The sequence below is a fragment of the Caloenas nicobarica genome, chromosome 5 (assembly GCF_036013445.1).
Source record: "Caloenas nicobarica isolate bCalNic1 chromosome 5, bCalNic1.hap1, whole genome shotgun sequence".
Taxonomy (NCBI): Eukaryota; Metazoa; Chordata; class Aves; order Columbiformes; family Columbidae; genus Caloenas; species Caloenas nicobarica.
The window spans coordinates 7,008,833-7,028,007 of NC_088249.1; the positions used below are offsets into that span (position 1 = coordinate 7,008,833).

At 47.8% G+C, this 19,175-nt stretch overlaps 1 protein-coding gene across 4 annotated transcripts in view; it reads left to right on the forward strand.

Moving 5' to 3' along the window:
• Positions 1 to 5,918: 5,918 nt before the first annotated feature.
• The window catches only part of SYNE2 (spectrin repeat containing nuclear envelope protein 2), a 198,803-nt gene continuing 185,546 nt past the window's right edge, over positions 5,919 to 19,175 (forward strand). For 3 of the 4 annotated variants that reach the window (XM_065635633.1, XM_065635635.1, XM_065635637.1), the window contains exon 1: positions 5,919 to 6,019. The gene's annotated coding sequence lies outside the window, so the exon portion shown is untranslated. Of the gene's footprint in view, positions 6,020 to 11,609; positions 11,860 to 19,175 lie in introns of those variants that run through there. The other variant, XM_065635634.1, reaches the window with a different exon arrangement.

Consider the following 19,175-nt stretch of genomic DNA (forward strand, 5'->3'; position numbering starts at 1 on the left):
GCAAGAGCAGCCCGAATTCCCCTTGTCTGTGTTATGTCTCACTGCACGGTGGCAGTGGGGCAGCAGGCATTTCATAGGCCATAAAACCAGAATGGGCTTAATCCTCTTCTCACACTAGATTTACATTTGTGTGACTGTTAGTAAAGTTGGCAGTAAAGATGTTGACAGAACTGAGGGCTGGCTGGGGCCCAAGGGCACTGATTTTTAAAGGTGGTGATTGGGATTACCAAATCCTTCTTCCAAAGAAGCCTCAGCCTCACTTCCTTCTCTCGAGAGCTTTTTTGTTCTCCATTGAATCAGGGCTGAAAATGGGCTGTAGCCACCCAAGACATGTAGGTGTTGCAGTGGAAGCAGAAAAAAATCAAATCGCTGCTGCCCGAGAGCTGCCCCGGGGGTGCCTGGCCCTGATGGGGAGGTGTGAGAAGGGTCCCTGGTACAATATGAACGAGAGGCGAGCGCTGATGTTGTTTCTGCAGTCCTCAGCCCAGGTGTGTCCTAGAACTATCAAGACCTACAACTAGAGAGAAAGGGCCTTTCCCTGGAGGTGGCAGGGAAGGGAAAGGCTCCCAAGAGATTGAAACAGCTGCTGCTCAAAGTGAAACTACTGCAGGTCTTGTCCGAGCCTCAGAGAAAGGGCTTCAGGGGTGAGAGGGGGCCATCAAATGAAAAATGAAAAAGCCCTTGGATGTCTTCTGCTGCCCAGTTTGGCTTTACAAGCACCCGGAGCTTGCAGATGGCCCATTGGAGCTATTTTGCAAAGAAGCTGCTTGCCCAGCCGCTGTTATTTCCTACCACGTCCTGCAGGTTCCTGAATCCAGAGCTGGCATTTGACCACTACGCTGTATTTCTCCAGCTTCTGCTACGGTTGGCTGAATACGGTGTTTCTCAGCAGGTTTCTCTCACCCAGCTTTTGAAAAATAGAGTCCAAACTGAGATTCCAAACTGCTGGTGGGACGCGGTGTGCTTGGGAGGCACCGGCCAGCCTTGGAGCATGAGGGTAAAGCTGATAGGACCAGCGTGGTCTTGATTGATTGCAGGCTCGTTACAGCGCTCTCACAAACACACTGTGGTACAGGTGCTGCAGCAGTGCCAGTCTAAGGATAGAAGAGGTGGTATTTTTCATTAGACGGACTAATGTGAGTGAAAAAAGTGGATAAACTTCTAGGTAAGGGGATTCTGAGCCCAAAACCTTGCCTGAGTTTAATGATAAGATTGGGTCAAGGTCTTACGGATTCCTAAATGTCGAACAGTTTCCTAAAATAGTCTGCTAAGCCCACTAAGCCCATCAGGAATGCAAGGCTTCAAGTGCGATCCAAAAAAATCACTTAAATACCTGGAGCAGGACTTGGACAGATCTGAGGTACCTCAGTGAAAACCTGTGATCCAAAGACTCTACTCAGCTGGTGTTGAGGGCTGGGAGGTGCTGAGCCTTGAATTTTAGTTTTCAGGGTGGAACCTGAAGTTAACGTCTCTCTTCTTAACAAACCCACCTCACCTGTAACAAAGAAGCTGGTGTGCTTTGGGAGGTGACAAAACGTTGACTGGAAACCTTTATTTATGCACAGCGCCTGCATTATAAATGGAGCAAAATGAGCCCTGCTCAATTCAGGTTGCAGGCGCCTGTCCTCAGGAGATAAATCTGGGCTGTACCTCCATATGAGTGGAGCCTGGTGCCTCTGCTTGGAAACATTTGGGAGTTCACACCAAACTGTGTTCAGCATCGGTTACCTTAAGATAGCTACCCTCTCAGAACACCTCACTCATGCAATGCTGTATAACGAAGACTTAAGTGCACGGTGAAGGCTCCTGGATCCTGCTAAAAGGTTCAAGCACTAATCTTTAAGAAGTCTTCAGTTTGTCCCGTCTTTAGCCAGGAACCGTAGTCCATAGGCAAAATCAGGGGAAAAAGGGAACTGAAGAAAAGGTGAGGATATTTACTTTGAGGAGTGTAGATTCACTAATTATTAACCTATTCCAGCAGATTTCCTAGTGTTATTAGCCTATGTTTTTCTCTTTTGGAGCTGTGCTTCTCTGTCCTTAAATTAGCTTATGACCTAACAAAGCATTTAAGCATGTGCAACTTTAACCATCGAAGTGTTTCCACTGACACCAGCAGGAACAGTCAGGTGTTAAAGGCAGCATCCACGCCTAAGTGCTCTGCTGGATTGCCATCTTACACGCTGGGGCTAGTGTCATACATAATGCTTGGATTAAATGGGAGGGGAAAAGGGACCATTTCTAACATGATTACAGTCAGATTTCCTTTTATGTTTTGCAGAGGAAAACAGTATGCAAATGCTGCACGTGCCTACATGGATTCAACCTTTCTTTCCTCTTTTTTGATCTCCCTAATTCTGACAAACAAGTTGCTCACGATCACTGAAGAGAAACTCTCGCCGAGGCATTGGGCCATGGGCATTTTTTGAGGGGCACTGTGGATTTAAGCAGACCCCTGCTCACCTGCTTCTGGCTACACTTTCCGACTCCAACGCTCTTCTTCAAGTTGCACCTTGGTGGGGACGAGGTGAATCATTCCTGGGAATGGAGCCAGGGTAAAAATAACTGAGGTGGGGAGGGTGCTGCTTTTTTTTTTTTTTAAGCAGTCTCCTGCTCTGTTTGATGACACAACCACACAAAAAGCTGCACCAGCACAACGGAGGGAGCGTAACCCAACCGCTCCATCAAAGTGCTGCCACCAAAAACGATGTCTGCAAAACTGCCTTATTTCCTCAGCGTTGCTGTGCCAGCAGGGCGGAAGGTTGGAAAGTCCAAAGGTGAGTTTCTGCTCTCACCCCTCTCTCCCCTTGCCCAATCCTCTCTCCGGCAAAGGATGGAACGAGCAGAGAGCAGCTGGGCACAGAGGTTTCTGGCACGGTGCTGGTCCCTTGTTCTCTTGCTGTATCGTCCTGTTCCCAGCTCCAGCTTGTGCTGTGCGTTCCCATCTCTGTGCTGCTGCCCCCTCAGTTGTGCTAACATACCTCTTTGTGCATCCATACCACAATCAAATCCTGGGAACAATCCAACTGAAAACAAAGTATTCTTCTTCTGGGATAATTTTCCTCTGATTCCCAGCTGCAGCTCCAGCGCACACACGGTGCCAGCACGGCACAGGGGGTTGCACGCAGAGGAAAGACAAGGGTCACCAGGCCAAAGGTTTGTTCTGGCAGACTACAGAGCAAACATGACTTGGAGTATCCAAACAAACTTAGTTTACACAGCCATCGCTATCCTTCAGAGTTAACACTTTATCCAGCGGCGCTGGGGAATTTCATCTCCCTCCAATACTGGAATCTAGTCATGCAAATTATGCATCATAGAAGGGATGTTCTACCATGAACCTCATGCTGTTCACCCGCGTGGGACCTGCAAATGTGAAATACTTGGACGACTTGTACGAGAGACATCCTGCAGCATCCAGCTCTGCGAGTTTGCTGTTCAGGGTGCTGTGGAAATGTGGGGGCAAGATATGCTGCTAAAATGATCATACACTTGTTCAGAAGGCACACGAGATTTGTAAGGGCTTCTCATCCCCGCTACGGTTACCTTCACCGTTGCTGGTTGTAGCCTGCAGAGCTGCTCTGCCCGTCTTCTCCCCAGGGCCCAGTGCATCCATTCAGGCAGCTCATTTTGGACACCTGTGGGCAGTATCACCCTGCTCACGTAGCTCCCAGCTGCTCTCCTTCCATAAAGACTGATGCACAGCAGTCGCTTGCTACCCTTGCTGGCAGCACCCATGTGCCTGTCAAAGCATTAGTCTGAGCACAGGGCGTTAGCAGTTCCTAGCTGGAAGGGCTGTGTATAAAAATAGAGATGAAAGCAAAATTTCAGAGTGTCAGGCTGTACTGAGTAATCACCCGATGGAAGACTTGTATATGAAGTAGGCATATATGACTTAATTCTACCTTTGTGTCCTGCACTGGTTTTTTTTTTATGGTATTGCTATTTAATTGCTCACATTATGCCTGTCCAATAATACCATTTAGCATTAATAATACTCAGTGTCATATCTTCAAAGTGCTTTACAAGCTAATTATGGAATGCATCATTTAAGTGAAAACAAGCACCTTGGGCTGGGACCTGTGCTTGTGTTTGACAAACCTGGCAGGTGCCTGCAGTGCTGTGTACGCTGGAACGAGGAGCTGCGTGATTCACAGTGGGGTTAAGCCAGCGAGAAGAGCACGGAGAGATAATGCAGGATGGTGTTGCCCAGGGCACAAAAGGTTAAGACTCCATGAGACTTTTTCTGATGAATTTGATGTCATGTGGAAGAGTCTCAAAGTGATCAAGAGGGGTTTTGAAATAATTCAAGTAACAGAGCTTGACTTTGATACTGCATCTTCTTCTCTCCTTAGTTAAATCCAAGACTGAAATCTGGCAGCCAAAAGTAGTTAAGTCAGTCAGAAATGCTTGTTTCACTTTGAGGGTATGTGTTATAGTAGCCACAACACAGAAGTCAGGAAACTACAGCCCAGGCTGAATGCAGTCCTTTGTCTTCAGCCGTGTACATGGAGTATCAAAGACAACTGTGTCACTGTACAAACACTAACTAATCCTCAACACAGCAAGTAAAAAAGTACACAAAGAGCACTCATGGGTTGATTTGTTGCAAGGATAGCATGAACTGGAGCAGGTGTTTGTCAAGGCAGGGCAGTCAAGTTGTAACCAACCAGCTTGGACTGATCACAAGTCATCATGTTCTTGGGCTCCAGCTGAAATAGCACTCAAAAAAGGTGCAGGATTCACTTTTGCCTGGAAAAGTTTCCTTACAGAAAATCAGGGCTCCAAATCAGGCAAAGCTTATTCAGACGCATCTGTGGATATAAAGAGAAACCTGATTAAGTAGGTACATTTGGCTTTGTAGCCTTCAAAATACAGGACCTCGCTTGTTTCTACTTAAGTTGGTTGATGTTTAATGAGCACAGATTGAGGAGAAGCCCAATGTATTGACACTGGCAGGAAGTGACTTTTAGAAAGTTACATTTTGTTTGTATATTCAGCTGACCTCTGGGTGTGTTAAGCAAATTTCAATCTCAATGTTTATATCTTCTCACTTTGTGAAATCTACAGCCAAAAGCGAACCAGTATCAAGTAGAACAACTCTCATTCCTTCCTCTTCCCCTTCCAGAAAAACCCCCTTCTTTGAAGTTCTAAACAAGCCCAAATTTGCTCCGTGTTCACATAACTGGCCCCCATTTACCCTTCCAGAGTCCTGGCTGAGCAAGGCCAGGTGGTGCTGAGGAAGAAGCCTGGATCTGAAGGAGAGGGGAAAGTGGCTCATACGTGGGATCTGTGTGTGAGGTGAAGGGAGCTGAGTTTGGGGAGGGCTGTGTAGGAACAGGAGAGCTCTCCAATTGTTGCCTGTTCGTATTTCTGATCTTCTAATTTTTATTCGAGGGTGCTGCAGATCTGTGACAACACAAAAGCATTTTATTTCTTTGTATCACCCGTGACCTCAGATTTTCCCAGACCAGAATGTGCTTCTTATCAATACACAAGTTTTCTTAGTCACTTCCAAAACAAATCTTCACCCAAAGCACACGGCCAGATACAGCCTTTGCCTGGCTGTTTCCAAAAGCTGGGAGGGAAAACAACGGGAAACCCCAAGTAAGAAAACGAAGCCTGGTGAGGGCAGGAGTGCGTGGGGAGCCGGGGACCCCACGGAACACGCACAGCCGCGGGGACACCCGGGGTGCTCCGGGAACTGCAAAGCGACGGCAGCTCCCGCCGCGGGCAGACACCACACGCGTGTCCTCCCAGCCGCGGGGGACAGAGGCCGCCCCACGAGGCCCCCCCAGCCCCGGCACGCCGGGCCCTCCCGCCGCGGCGGGGGGAGGCGGAGCGCCGCCGGGCCGGGCTGCGGGGGCCGCGCCGCCTTCCCGCCCGCCCGCTCGCTTGGCAGCGGCCGGGGCGGGGAGCGGCCGGTCCCTCCTCCTCGTCGTCCTCCTCCTCCTCGTCCTCCCGCCCGCCCTCGCCGCCACCACCCGCGCCCGCCGCCGCCGATGCCGGGACTGCGCCCGCGGTGAGTCTGCCCCGCCGGGACCCGCCCGCGGGAAGTTGCGGCGCGGCCCGTCCGCGCCTTTGTGCGGGGAGCGGCGGCTCTGCCCGACCCGGCCCCGGCCCCACCGACCCCCGGCCCCGCCGGTGCCGCCGCCCCGCCCGGCCCCGCTCCCCTCCGCTCCGCCGCGCCGGTACCTGCCGCTCTTTGTTCCCCGCCGCCTTTGTTCCCTCGGTGCCGGCTTCACCTTCGGCACCGCCCGCGGCCCCCGCGGGACGCCGCTGCACGGCGGGGCGCGTTGAGACCCCGCTCCCGGAGCGGGTTCTCCCCGTCCCGCAGCCGTTTCGCGGGGGAAATGGTGAAAACGCAACTGCGGGGCAGCGGCGGGAGTTCGCTCGGCGGAGCGCGGCCGGCGGCGGGAGCCGCGTTTTGTGGGAACTGCCGCCCCCGCCGGGCCCGGCCCGCCCCGCAGCGATGTCCGGCCCGCAGCGCTGCCGGCGCTTTCCCCGGTTGCTGGCCGGAGGCGGCTTGTGTTGAGGCGGGGGCGAGAGAGCCCAGGGAGCGGGAGCGCACGGGGGGGTGCGTGCAGGTAAACGGCGCTTCCCCGCAACTCCGTGTCTGGCGTGGGTGCGTGGGCTGTCACTTACAAAGTCGCTATCTCTTGGGTTGTGTGTTTGGAAACTGATGGGGGTACTTATTCAGGCAAAGTTCTCGGGAAAGGGAGTAACTACTTTCCTGCGAGGGCCACAGGAGGTACAGGCGTTTCTTCAGTGTCTGTGTTATCTCTGCCAGGTCGCTGCCACTGCCCAGGGTAAAACATTGCCTGCTGAGGGCTTGCACTTTCTGTGCTTCCCATGGGCTCCTTTCTCATCCCTGCCTTGCGTGCTGTCCTCCCTCCTGCCTTCCCTCCCTCCCACCTTTCAAGGACACCTGCCAGCCTCTGATTTCCACTCAGGGCAGTTATTACAGATCTGTGTTACTGTGGCCCATGGGATGCAGCACGTGGGGTGGCCGTAACTTGGTGCTGACTTCGTGTCGGGTGCTGTGTGTGCATGGATTTAAGGGAGGGCTTTCTGTCCTCCTTTCATCTCAGTCCTCTCCCTGTCCCCCAAAAATGGAGTAATTTTTCTTCTCTTTTTTGCCTGAGAGCTGCTGGAGGAATTGGGAGATAGAGCAGGTGCGCATAACTTGGGTTATTCAAAATGTATGGGAAAAAAACTTTGAGCAAGTTTGAGAGTTTCTCACAACCTTTGTCAGGTCAGTGACTGTGTGTTCCTCACGCCTCTGCTTCCCTCTTTCAGGATGCCTTGTGTCCTGTCTCTTCTATGCCCACTCTTTCCATCATTCTCTCTTCTTCCTCCCTTTCAGCTTTCAAGCTTTCAGCGTGATCTCCCATCACAAGACAGACAGACAAAGACGTATGTGCCACGTGCAGGATCTTGGCTGCTTATTGCGACTGTTGGCCAAGCTAACAAAACTGTAGCTTGGCGGGTGCATCTGTTTATACCTCTGGTTGAAATGCAAAACCTGCAGAGGGGACACACGTGGCCTCTGGCGCCTGGGTAGCTGAGTCATGGGCTTCGGCCACTTCTGAGGTGGTTTTATGGCTCTGACAAGGAGCACGGCGGTGGCTGCTAATGCTGCCCACAGGCACACACACAGCCACCTCGCCTTGAAATCAGGGCAGCCTAAATAATTGATTTCCAAAGCAGCATGTCGTAGCAGGAGGGGACGGGGTGGTGTGGAGTGAGCGCGAGGTGACAGGAGCAGCAGCTCTGGCACCTGCTGGCAAGGGCAATGGGGATGAGATGAAGGAGAGAGGGATGGGCAGTGACACAGGGGTGTGACAAAATAAACGGCAATGACCACAAGGAGTGTATTGCCCTGTACTGATGTGTACCGTGGCAGGGTTTCGACCCCCCTTGTGCGAGATGCCATACAAACACGTATTCAGCAGTGTACAAATGTTTGTTCATCCCTTCTTCATGATGAAGGGTAATGAATGATAATTGCCTTTTTAATGTGGTTATCTATAAAAACATATAGCAAAGTTCCTTTATTTAAACAGTTCTCTGCAAATAACCTCGGGAAACTGTATTATAAGGGCTGTTAATATCATAACTTATTAAGAATTGAACATGATGGTTTAAGAGGAGTAAAGGAAATATTCTTCTCGAAATCTGATCAAAAGTTTGTTAAAATAAATGAGATCTCTCTTGGTGTCAGTAGCACTCGGCCAGTCCCGTAGTGTGCAAGCTATTTTTCACTTATTTGTCAGGCAAAGATTTTAACCACAGACACAATGAAGTAATTCAAGAAGTGGCATGCATTACTCGCTAATGATCTAATAGGTTGAAAATGCGTTATCTCCCTAGTTGTTAATTTTAAGTTTTATGGTATAAGGGAAAATAACGAAAGAAGAAAATTGTTACTTTTGTTCCTTTGCAGTTTTTGACTGGGTTTTATGTTATTTCTTCTGATAGGTTTTTGAGCAAAGTTGCTTCTTGTTTCAGGAGAAAAATGCTTTGTTTCAGGGGAAAAATGGGCCACAGTTTAGCCCTTTTACTGAGTTCATTATATGCATCGTAAAACCCCTTTACCAGTAATTAATTCCATAAAGAGTGAGTTCAGCTCCTCTCAGTTTTCTCGCCGTCTGAATATAGAAATGAATTAAAGAGGAAATCCCAAAGAGAGAATGAAGAAGCACAGCTTGGAGGATCAGGTATAAAGAGCCTCATTCATTTTGGTTTATCTGTAGTACAGGGATATGCCCTTACTCCATGAATCATCTCCTGACATCTGTTTGCAGTGCTGTTTTCTTAGCAACTGGGGCTCTGTTTTGGATCTGGACTCTCAATGGTGGGGTTTGTATGGAGAGATGCAGAGAGACGATCCAAGCTCTTGCTAGCGAAGCTCTGCCTTTCAGCCCATTTACCCAATTTATTTTCTTCCCCGGGGCACAATAAATACTGGTTTTAAAAGTCTACCAGCTGAGATGCTTTCTCTGTGTATGTGCAGAGAGATGCCTATCTGTTGTTTACCACAACTGAAGTGTTTCCCCAACGTGATCTGGCAGCGTGGGAGAGCACCTCTCAGGTTGCGATGAGTTGCGTTGTTTCTCATGGTGAAGGAATGAACCGTGTGTGCTACCACACTTGCCCCAGCTTTCCCGCGGTTTATTTTGAACCGTCGTGGGACTTTTAGATGTGGGAGAGGACGTGGTCTTGGAGGAATGCTGGAAATGTAGGCAGTGATGGCAACGACCCACTCCTAGCAACGTGCCTGTTTGAACAAGTAGTTGGATTAGGTGGTGGGATTATACGTGTGGAGCACTGCATGAGTAACGCTTTGGGACTGAATCCATAAGCTGTGATTAAGGAGAAGGTGACATTTCATATACCTCTCACTTAATCTTCCTTTGCCTGAATTTCATCCCTGGCCAGTGTGGGTGGAAGACTCCTGGAACTGAGACAGGTGGCCACAGAGCCGCTGGAAGTTCAGGTTGATCTGATTTTTGCCGGCTGTGCTCAGTGGAGGGGATTGGCACCCGGCTTGGGTCTGGGGGAGTTTTTTACTTCAGCTAATGTGGCTGACTTGGTCTGGAGCATAAATATATGTAATATGTCTGGGAATACAAGTGGTATGTCCATGCTAAGGGACAGGTTATGATCACCTCAATCCCTCCCGTGCAGACGTGCAGCTTCCCCAGGAGGAGCAGGAGATTATACCTACTGGGCTATGAATCAAGAAAGATGGTGTATGTTACCCCATAGGACGTGGATTTGACTGCCTGCCTTTCCTGGACTGACTCGTGTCCTGTGGAGCACAAAGGGTGTCAGCAGCAAGTGGTCGCTGTGAAGGATGAACGTATTTTGGCTTGAGATAATGTCTAGAGGGGAAAGACCCCCAATGTCTGCAGTGTTTTGTCTGTGAAGGGATTGTGAAGTAGAGATGGGAAGGCTAAACACAGTGTCTCTGAATCCTGGCCAGCTTCTTCGACCTTCACGGTTTGCTCACAAGTCCCATTGTTGTCGAGGATATGAAGAAGACAACCTTTACAGATCACCTAAATCACAGTTCACAGCAGGAGATGAAGCCAGTCGCTTCTGCAGAGATGCTCAAGCGCCAGGACAGGGGCAGAAGAGGGAATGGGGAAAATAGCTTCTGTTTAGCTCACCTGGGCAGACAGGAGGGGAGCAGAAAACTGCGCTGGGGAAAAGGGCTGGTGCAGAACAGGCTGTTATCTCCCCACAGGAGGGGAAATGGGGCAGAGCTTTGACTCTGGGCTTAACTTCAGTCTCTGGTCTCTTGTAGGGAGGCATGTTTGCTTTTGAACCTTCCTGCAGCCTGCTGATAACTCCCTACACAATGCAGCCGCACAGATTGGCTCGAGAGGTTTTTAAGGAACTGCTGACCCTGATACAAGCAATACTGTTTGTGGCCAGGGATGGGGAAGAAGAGAAAATAATGGTATTAGTTACTTGAGCTTTAAGACTCAGGCTGCAAGTTCTATCAAAGGAAATGACAATTAAGATGGAAAACAAAGCCCTTGTAATTACTTTCATGGAAGTGTAGGGAGGAGGGAAAAATGTGGGTTTCACAGGAAAAAGTTTTGTTTTCTGAATCATTTGACCTGTTGTTGGCTAAGGGAAAGACAAGAACTTAGTGAATGATGGAGCGAAATAGTGAGGCAGAGAGAGGGGAATGAATACGCTGCTGAACATGCCTTGTTGGTCTGCAGAGAATGGCCTGTGTACAACTGGCCACGAAGTGGTTGTCAGGACACTTCAGAAATGGGTTCGGTTCAGTTTGCATTGCTGATACTTCTTGTTTTTTGCTGTTACTAACCACCTAAATGATGCTGAGAGAGAAATGAAAGCTGCCCCACCAGAGGCGCGTCCTGCTTCTTCGAGGCTTTTGTGTAGTGAGCAACGTGGAGCTTTGGTTGTAGGCGTATCTGATGAAAGCTTCAAGTTCAACAACTAAATGAAGCTCTTCTAGCAAAGCCAAGCCCTCTTGTTGAAGGTGGTTGCACATTGTCTAGTTACAAGATGTTTATGAGGGTTAGAAGCACAGACCACTTGCACAATGTGTCTCTGGTGGAGATGCTCTTTTTCACTTACATGTAAACCAATGGAGGTGCTTCTTTGCTCACTTCCTTTCCCCCAATTTAAAAGGGTGAGATTCATCTTGCCAAACCACAGCATAACTATCTGTGTGAGAGACAGTTGTCCAGACTCCTTTCGTAGTCAATAAAGAGAAGCAAACACTTTTGGGCCATGATTCATCTACATTGCATTGGACATCTAAAAATACATTGGACAAACTGCCCTAAAAGTGCCTGTTTCTCTCCATTGTGTCTGCAGAGTTCAAACAATGAACGCGCTCGGAGGCATCTCTCTCGTAGCTGTTTAATGTCAGGAGAGCTGAATCTCGGCCAAAGTGTCTCATGTCTCAGCAGAGATTCTAGGAGGGCTCCTAGTGTCCTCATTTCTGCCAGGCTCGGCGTCCGTGTAGGTTGTGCAGCTGAAGGCAGCGTGCCTGGAGGGCTTTACACGAAAGCGGACAGCAATGTCCAGGTCAAAGCCTTCCTCCTCCCTTGGTCAGTTATTGGATTCAGAAAAGCTTTGGGCTGGACCCACAGCACCAGACAAGCTTCTGCTATAAATAAGAGGCCGAAAGGGATTTGCGCGGTGGCTTTTTGAAGGTCGCACATCGGGTTAGCGGCAGAGGTGGAAGCGATGAGGATGACCGCGGGCTGCCGGAGGTGCGGTCCTGCCCCGGCTCCTTGCAGCTGCCGTGCAATCTGCTGCTGTCCCGGGGGCGACACCGGCCGCCTGGCTCTTGGCGGCGGACGGCACCCGGTAGGTACTCGTTTCCTTTTTGTGGAAACTTTTTGCAATATTTAATAGCCTGTCAGTCATCCTCCTTTCCCTGTCCTTTCTGTTCCAAAAATCCAGGGTTCAGGCATAGAGCTGATTTATTGTGTATCTGCCGGGCTGGTGTGGATGGTAGTGTGTGTGCTCTCAATCGCAAACGGCTAAACCTGGGAGTAAACGTGCTACAGTTCAGGCTTGCAGTGGCCTCGGACAGCATGTGTGATTGTTCAGTGGTGTTCAGATGATGTGTAGAAGCTCTTTAGGGAGACATACTTAAACCTTGCAATGTGTATCTAAATGCAAATTGTTTTGGAGCCACACAGGGAGCTGTGACCTGGCCTACCCCGAAGTGTCGCTGCCACTGCTGTTATTTAGCAGAATGGAAAAAAGAAATCACGAGCTCTTCTGGAAAAAGCCTAACTATCTGTGTAGGTAGACCAGGGAGGTTAAGGATAAAATTCCTCCTGTGTGAAGAATTAGTTTATAGCAGAAAGAGTTCTTTTACTGAATGAGCTGAGTTTCTAGGGGGAGAATCTGTTGAAGGAATTTGCTTGTATAGCAGAGATATGAAGTACAGGCAAGTACTGAGTGTTAAACAGATCTTGTGCACTTCTGATTTCAGGCAAATACCACAGCGTTCTCCTATCTTTTTTTGATATGTGAGAAATAATATGATAGCAGTGAAATAGAAAGAATGTGTTGTCTGAGCCAGGATTTGATTCCTGACGTTCTGCTTAGGGGGTCCATGGTGAACTCCTAGAGGTGAAACAAATTGCAATTTGATCCCAGAGAGAACAACTGGGGAGGGGAGGGAAGGAGCAAACTATTAAATAAGAGCTGGGAGAAAAGCCAGCCTCCAGAAATAAACACAGAAGATCAGTTCCAGGTATTTCCTAGTATTGTCATCCTGCTTCATCAACCTCTTAGACTGTAACAAGTGGTTTCACAGTTAGCACACTGGCAGGTTTAGGGTTTGTTGTTTGTTTTTAAAGGAAAAAAAGCTATCTGTTAGATTGTTTGCAGTGTTGTTTCTTACGCAGGACTGGGTGGGATGTTGGTGATGAAATACCCCTGGGATGGGGAAAGCAGAGCTTGTTGTAAGAGGGAGGTAACAGCGGAGCCGGCTTTGTTTTGGGGGAGTGAAAAATCTGGATTTTCTTCCCAGTTATGTGCCCAGGGCACCTCAACAGTTTCTACGGGGGAGGAAGCAGATCCTTGTGTAACGTAGGTATGAGCAAACACTGCTCCTGCAGAGCAGTTGTGCCTTACCGCGTCTGTAGGTAGACTTGTAATGGCTTTAAGGATAACATTTGCGGGTGAAAGCGTCACCTTTGAAAATCTTGGAGGTTACTCCGAACATGTTTCTTCTTGCAAAGATTCTCCAAAAAGCCAGTCCAGGAGTTTACTGCACCGAAGCCAGTGCGTGGATTGTAAGGAAATTGAGGCACATCCTGTTCCAAGGACTTGCGTCGGCAGTCACGACAGCTCAGTGCCAGAATTTTGTCCGGGATGGTGACTCCGAGAGACACGTCTCTGTGCAGAAACACACTTGAGTGGGCTGGGGCTGGCTCGGGTGGCCAGACGTGGGTCGTGGCTCCTCTCACCTGCTGGGCCGTGGTGCTGCCGCGGCTGCCGGGCCCTGGGGAGGATGGTACAGCCGCGCTGCTTACGCAACACACGCTCGCTGTTGCTTGACTGAACTTGTCCATAAGTAACTTTTGTGTTAGTAATATTGCTGCCTCTCAGCGAGGGAGATTCATGGGGCTCACGGGCATTTGTTCTGTTTTGTCTCCGTTGCAAGAAATCCTGATTTTCACCAAAAGCAGCTGGGACAGCTCTGTGATTCAGGCACTGATGAGGAGACACTGTTGTCCTGCATGTGCAGAAGGGGAATACCTGAAATAAGTAAGGCATCCTTTAGTCTGGGCTATTTCTAATTTGGAGTCCTTGGCTTTGCAATTGCAACTGGATTTTTTTTTATATTAGATAGTGGGGACAGTTTATTCTAGCAGGTTATGTGAAGCACCAAGTTTATTGTCTTGGGTTGTTTATGTGCAGGTTGGCTGTTTGGTTCTCTCTGGCAACAGTACTGGTAAGAATAACAGTGTTTGGCATGGTTTTCATTGCGCACAAAAAGTTATTCTACAGGCTTGAAACTATGCTATGAATCAGAGACTTAGGTTTGTGTGTGTGGTGTTTTTTTGTGTTTTTTTTTTTTTTTTCTAAAGCAACAAGAAAGATGTTTTATTTGTCTTAAGCAGTAAACAGAAGTGCTTTACTTTGCGGAGCGGGGCAGAGGCTCTGCTGAGTTGCCCCAGCAAAACGCTGGTTTTCTCCCACAGCGGAGGGTCCCACAGAGTCAGTGTGGGGGGCAGCACCGTCAAAAGGCCCTTTTCATGTGTGCAAAACCGGCGCAGACTTGCAAATGTACAGGCTGCACTCATGGAAAGGCTGCTTTGCCCACAAACCTTGAAGTGTGTGAGGTGGAAACACAAACAAATAAACAAGACCCTGACTAGCATTTTAGGGGGAATTTTCAGCTGAAAGAATTATATGGACTTGAAAAAAAATCTCACTTTTTGGAGAGGCAGCCCTTCCAGGTCAGAGCAGAGGTGTGCTAGGGGAAGAGTAGTGGTTTGCATTGCTGTACCCTCAATGGGACATGCTTGAGAGAGCAGCTGATGAATTCACAGCTGCCAGGGTAGGACCTATCATTTAAATTGTAATTTGCCCTTCAAATTTTGGCAAGCTTCGTTTGCCGTTTGCTTGACAAATCTCTCTTTTGTGTTCTCCTTCTGCCTGTGTAAAACAGCAAGAGCTGCCAGAGACAGCTACTTGCAGTAGATTCCTTTTCTCTGCTATATTTAGTGATCAAAACAAGTTCGTGATCTTTACAGGAATACTGCCAAAGCAGATAGGTTTAGCATGAGACATGCCCTTTCTCTTCTGGTTCCCAAATACACATTGCATTTCACTTTCTTCCCCTTTCCTGACACCATCAATGGCTCTGTCTGCAGAGGTCTGTTGTGCAAACATTGCACTGCCGCTTCCAGTGATTTTGCTCTGTAAAAATGAGTCCCCGCTATAGTGAAAACTCCTGCATTTAGATCACTGCTATCCCTACCTTTCCCTTTTCTTAATTTCCTGAAAGAGCAGATAGCTGCTCTTCAGGAAGATATTTCTCAACAAGAATAGCCTTATGATTTAATTGAGAAACTCCAGGCATTTTATTGCCTAGGCGAGCTTCACTCAATAGAATAATGTTTGCTAACCATCTGACTGTTTCCTTTATTTGGGGAAAAAGGGAATTAGGAAGGCAGTGGAAAGGAAACATTTGTATTCCTTCAAAGGCAGAATATTACTAGGAGCCTGATTCTCATTAGTATCATGTCATTAATACAAAGCAGGTGTAGTTTTTATATACTGCTGTTTCAAATACCTTTTACACCATATAAAGTGGCTCCAGTGATAATGGCTGTGAGTCTCTATTGAAACACCAACCAAAGAATTTTAGTTGCACTCCAGCAGAAAGAAAGAAACGTTTGTAAATAAAAGAATGAACTTCTTGCAATACTATTTGCTTGGTTAAACAGGCAGCGTTGTCCAGTTTGTCCTGATCGGGCAGTCCCCTGTGTGAGAGTTAAGCCGTCTCTGATTGCAGGCAATTCCCTCCCCCTTCCCTTCTCGATTGTAAAACCTGACTCTGGGCCAGGAACCGCCAAGGAAGGGGTATGACGAGCTGTGCTCAGCCCTTCGCTTTCGTGATGGGAACTACATGCCTGAAGACCAAAGGTCTGTCTGCGCCCCACGGCGCTGGGATTGCTATGGCCACGCTGCACTTTGCCCTTTGCCAGAAGGTGGCCAGGCAGAGTGTGGCTGTGCTTGGCTACCAGCCTCACCTGAGCCCAGGTAGCCAGGGAAAGGGGGTCAGACTGGGGAAGCTTTTGTGTGATCATGGAGAAGGGCTCGTAGGAGTGAAACAACAGGAATTGTTCATCTCGTTGCCTGATTTCCTGGTGAACCGAGCCGGGAGGGAGAGGTCGTGTTTATGCACTGGATGTAATTCCAAGGTACGGCACAGATCTTGAGCCAGCATGTGCTTCTCATGTTATTTTTACGATAACCCTTCCCTGCAGCCCCGTTATCTGTGGGAAGCGGCCTTGGGGCTGCGGCACTGCTGGCGTGCCGGCGGCAGGGAGGTGTGCGAATGACCCCTGCTTTGGAAAAGCTTTTTCCATTCTGGCCCTGTGGTGATGCACTGTACAAATGACATGGCTTTTTGCACAAAATCAGAGGCTTCCAAGCATTGCACAGGTAGATTTGGGCTGGGACATGCTTATAGGTAATGTGTTTTGGATATTGAATTGTTGTCCAAACCCTTGACTTCCGTGGAGTAATGAAATCACCGTCATATTTTTGGCTTTCTGCATAGGAGCGTACCCTGGGGTGACCAAGGGGCATGGATGGCATCAGCCTTCTGAGCCTCCACGCGCTCGTTGCTCTCCCTTTTTATATTAACAACTGCGATTTTGAGTTCTGAGCAGTTCTTGGGTTTTTTTTTTTTTTTTTTTTTTTTTAATGATGTGGGAAAACTTGGAAACCAGTTGAAAACTGAATGTTTTCTCCAACTTCAGTAAGTATGCTTCAGCACTACATTTCCACTTGGGAGCAGGTAAATGTGAGACAGACTCTTATTCAGAGGGCAAACAAATGTATCGTGCATCTCCATTGCTCAGCTTTTGTGACTATGTGAACAAGGCGTAGCTCTGTTAATAAAAGCATTTGTGTTTTTGTGTGTGAAAAACAGCACGGAGTTAGTGCAGTTTTCAAACCGTAATTGTACCAGGATGACTGATATATTACCACTCCCCCCCAAAAAAAAAGAAAAGGTCAAGAAAGACACTTTCCTAACCACATTTTTAAATTGATTAATGCAATGAGAAGATCCATTGTGCTTCTGTAACAGGAAGTATTACTGATGTGTAAATCAAAGACAAACCAGCAACATTTGCTGGCCTTAAAAAGTGCTGTGGCTTTTGTATACTCATATGCTTGTCCTGGCATGTTTTCAAAAATTATAAATAGATCACTGGGAAGTCCCTGGATAACAAAACTGTACTGCTGTGGCTTGTCATAAATAAACTAATAAGAGATGTCTTGGTCTTGCAGCTCTTACTCTTTGGAGGGGTCCTTACTTGTGCATATAGTTTCAGTGTGTCAGTTCACATGAAGCGAGACTATTTGTGTGGCAGTGGGGTGTAGCTTTGTGTCCATCTCCACATCTCTTGCAGATCTAATGCTCGCTGGGCTTGGTTCTTTCTGGGCAGAGTTGTTCAGCCTTTTCCAAACTTTTCCCTTTTCGATTCCTTCATCTCTAGCTATGGATAGCTTAGGAAGACTCAAGGCCAGACTCGTTTCAGCAATATCCCAGGCAGTGCAGTGTCTCTCTAATGCCACATACTCTAATACCACTTATTAAAGGACCGGCTGATACCTGTCTGACTGTGGTAAGGTATTATGTAGGATCAGAAGGCTATAGCCTCTTTTCCCTATCACCTTCAAAGTGATGGAAGCCTAATGGAAGTCCTTCCTCCAGGAATGTGCAGAGAATGTGCCATTATTACTTATTGGATGATGGCAAATACTTTTTTTTCCTGCCAGACAGAGAGAAGTCGTCAGCTTCTCAAGTGGGAGAAGTCAAGGCAGATCTGTCAATGGTGCTGCCCTGAATTTTTCTACCTGAGGATCTGGCTCCGAAGGGAAGGAGATCAGTATGTTTGCTGTGTGATCCCATTCCAGCTGTGGACCTGTGTATACAGTCTGAGATCACTCACAGAGCAAGGTTGGCAAGCATTTTAAATGTGGAAGGGATGAACTGCAATCCGGAGTAGGACGTTAAGAAAAGAGAGTATTTTAGTGTAAAGATCTTGGAAAATTCATGCTTTAAACAGACCTTCCTCCCCACCCCCATCACTGGGTGAAAAAAGTGGTGAAACTGTTGTAAATGAAATGTTGAGGAGAAAGCACGACCATCAAACTTCAGTACTGTGTGAACTTCTCTGACTTAATGAAGGCATGTGTACATTGGAAGTGAGGGGAAAAGAAAGTACTGTAAAAAAGCAAAAACCCAAATGATATAAGGGATTTTCTGTGATAATTCTTTAGGTCATATTATCATGATTTGAGTCCGAATGGTTTGCCTTTAGGGAGGCTGTGACAGATTTACAGAAAAACAGTTTACCAAAAGAAGGTGGCTTAGTAGTACAGTACTTCGCAAGGCTCAAGACTTGTACTTTTGAATGTTTCTGCTTCTCTCTGAGTGTATAATAAACTGAGATCTCTGTTAATAACCAAAAAGGAAAAGAGTCTTCAGTCAGTCTGCATTGTGGAGCTCTACTTTGGACTACTAGTTCAGCGAAGATAAAAATCTGCCATTTCTGTTCACGGCGTTGGCTCGGCTGAACACATGAGTAATAATAATCTGTTGCTAGGAACAGACTTCAGTTTACATGTAGAGGCCTCTATGGAGGGAAAGTCTTTTGAATCCCCGAGTGGGTCATAAATAATCAGTGGCACTTCAAAGGAGGAAAAGTAAAAACAAGCGGTTGGAGATGCCATGCAAAGATGTCTGTAATTCCTATTGCAACACCAGTGGAAACCATGTAGCCAACATAATTGGGAAAATATGGGGCATGGGTCTACAAAGGCAAAACCAACACAGCAGGGATTTGCTACCAGTGGGTTATAATATTCAGCTACCTCTTGCTGGGCTTATTTGCAAGGTGTCTGTTGTTTTCAGCTTTAAGGAGTGCACACCTGAGCTAATTTCATGCCATATGATTTTTCAAGGTGGGCTCCTGGGCAGGGGCCTGGGGGTACCTCTGTGCGGCACGGTGTGGGGGCACGCAGGAGTTGGCTGTAAACTCATAGCCTGCAAATGGGCTTACCTGTGACAGTATGGAAATCACACCGAGTACTTTACTTTGCTTGCTAATTAGCGTGGACAGCTGTTTTATAGAAGTGACCTTACATAATGGAATACACATTTACATTTTAACTGTACTTACATACTGTATAACTGCTGATTTTTTTTCATACAATGAAATCTTACTGTGCTTGGTACTTGGAACAGCTGAAAGACAAGGTTTGCAAACCACCCCGATCCAAGCTGTAACGTTAAGCCTATGAAATCCTTTTTAATGAATCCTCCAAATGCATCTGAAACTTTTTCTCCCCTCTTTCTTCTGAGACAAGAATGTCCTTATAAAGACCCTGCTTAGGAAGAGCATCTCTTAGCTCTC